Source organism: Petromyzon marinus, unplaced genomic scaffold (assembly GCF_048934315.1).
Source record: "Petromyzon marinus isolate PM22_M1 ecotype Great Lakes invasive population unplaced genomic scaffold, UKy_Petmar_22M1.pri1.0 PM_G_Scaffold_26, whole genome shotgun sequence".
NCBI classification, from domain to species: domain Eukaryota; kingdom Metazoa; phylum Chordata; class Hyperoartia; order Petromyzontiformes; family Petromyzontidae; genus Petromyzon; species Petromyzon marinus.
The window spans coordinates 1,447,501-1,450,000 of record NW_027422828.1 but is presented as its reverse complement, the minus strand read 5'-3'; positions in this window follow the sequence as shown (position 1 = coordinate 1,450,000).

The window sequence follows — 2,500 nt, the reverse complement described above, 5'->3', positions numbered from 1 at the left end:
GTCGAAAGTACATCCTCTGTTGAGCTCTCTTGGCGAGGGAGCTGATGTTCAGTTCCCACTTGAGGTCCCGGCAGAGAATAGTGCCCAGGAAGCGGAAGGACTCCACAATTTTGACTGCGGAGTCTAACAGGGTGATGGCGGTGAGTGGGGCTGTATTCTTCCTGAAGTCCACAACCATCTCAACTGTCCTTAGAGCATTTAGCTCTAAGTTGTTCTGGCTACACCAGGTCACCAGGTTGTCAGCTTCCCACCTATAGTCAGACTCATCCCCACCAGAGATCAGCCCAATGAGGGTGGTGTCGTCCGACAAACTTCAAGAGTTTGACGGACAGATGATTGGAGGCGCAGCTGTTGGTATACAGGGAGAAGAGCAGTGGGCAAAGGACGCAGCCCTGAGGAGTTCCCGTGCTGATGGACCTGGAGTCAGAGACTTCTGTTCCCGGCTTAACGCACTGCTTCCTGTCAGAGAGGAAGTCTGTGATCCACCTGCAGGTGGAGTAGGGCACGTTCAGCTGGAAGAGCTTGTCCTGAAGCAGGGCAGGGATGATGGTGTTGAAGGCAGAGCTGAAGTCCACAAACAGGATCCTGGCGTAGGATGCTGGGGCGTCCACATGCTGTAGGGTGAAGTGGAGGGCCATGTTAACTGCGTCGTCCACAGACCTGTTGGCTCTGTAGGCAAACTGAAGGGGGTCCAGGAGAGGGTCTGTGATGGCTTTGAGGTGTGCCAGGAGCAGGCGCTCAAAAGACTTCATTACCACAGATGTAAGGGCGACCGGTCTGTAATCATTTAGTCCTGTTGGCCTTAGCTTTTTGGGCACAGCGATGATGGTGGAGGACTTGAGACAGGCTGGTACATGGCATGTCTCCAGGGAGGTGTTAAAGATGTTGGTGAACACCGGAGACAGCTGGTCAGCGCAGTGCCTGAGGGTGGCTGGAGAGACAGAGTCCGGCCCGGCTGCTTTGCGTGGATTCTGCCTCTTGAAAAGCCCATTAACTTCTCCCTCCTGAAAGGAGAGAGTCGTTTCTGTAGTATGGGTGGGGGATGGGGCCTCTTGGGTGGGAAGGGGTGGTTCAGGACAGTCCAATTGTCTTTCAAATCTACGGTAGAACTCGTTCAGGTCGTTGGCTAGGCGGGAGTCGTTAGTGGTGTGGGGCGCTCTGGGTTTGTAGTTGGTGATGTGCCTGAGCCCTTTGGCAGACAGAAGCAGCGTCGTTAGTAGAGAACTGGTGTTTTAGTGTCTCTGAGTACAGTCGTTTAGCCTCTCTCACCGCTTTGCTAAACCTGTTCTTCGACTCCTTGAATCTGTCTCTATCCCCACTCCTAAACGCTTCCTCCTTCTCCAACCTCAACCTTTTGAGCTTTGCTGAGAACCAGGGCTTGTTGTTGTTAAAGTTCACCCTGGTACGTGTTGGGATACAGCAGTCCTCACAGAAGCTGATGTACACAGCCTCTGTGAGTTCATCCAGACTATTGGTAGCAGTCGTGAACATATCCCAGTCAGTACAGTCTAAGCACGCCCGCAAATCTTCCACAGCCTCACTGGTCCACTGTTTAGATGTCCTCACAGCAGGTTTACAGAGTTTTAGTTGCTGCCTGTATGCACGAATCAGGTGGACCAAGGGAGTTCTGTGCGAGCCGAACAGCCCCGTGACCCACAAGAGAAACATCCCCGCCAAATTCGAGCGTTTGACGGGGTCTATCCGTGAAAAAATATTCACGTTTTTGAGTGCACATGCATTTCTGCTGCAAATGCCTCTGGAAGTTTCATGCCGTTCGTATGCCAATTGTGGCAACACGAAAATGACCCGTTTTCCCATTCCGAGGGATTTCTGTGCGACCCTAACAGCCCCGTGAGCCACAAGAGACACATCCCCGCCAATTTCTAGCGTTTCACGGGGTCTATCCGTGAAAAATATAGACGTTTTTGAGTGCACATGCATTTCTGCTGCAGATGCCTCTGGAAGTTTCATGCCGTTCGTACGCAATGTGGCAACACGAAAATGACCCCTTTTCCCATTCCGAGGGATTTCTGTGCGACCCTAACTAACAGCGCCCGTGAGCCACAAGAGAGACATCCCCGCCAATTTATAGCGTTTCACGGGGTCTATCCGTGAAAAATATAGACGTTTTTGAGTGCACATGCATTCCTGCTGCAAATGCCTCTGGAAGTTTCATGCCGTTCCTATGCAATGTGGCCACACAAAAATGACCCGTTTTCCCATTCCGAGGCATTTCTGTGCGACCCTAACAGCCCCGTGAGCCACAAGAGAGACATCCCCGCCAACTTCTAGCGTTTGACGGGGTCTATGCGTGAAAAATATTAAAATTTTTGAGTGCACGTGCCTTTCTGCTGCAAATGCCTCTGGAAGTTTCATGGCGTTCCTATGCAATGTGGCAACACGAAAATGACCCCTTTTCCCATTCCGAGGGAGTTCTGTGCCACCCTAACAGCCCCGTGAGCCACAAGAGACACATCCCCGCCAATTTCTAGCGTTTCAC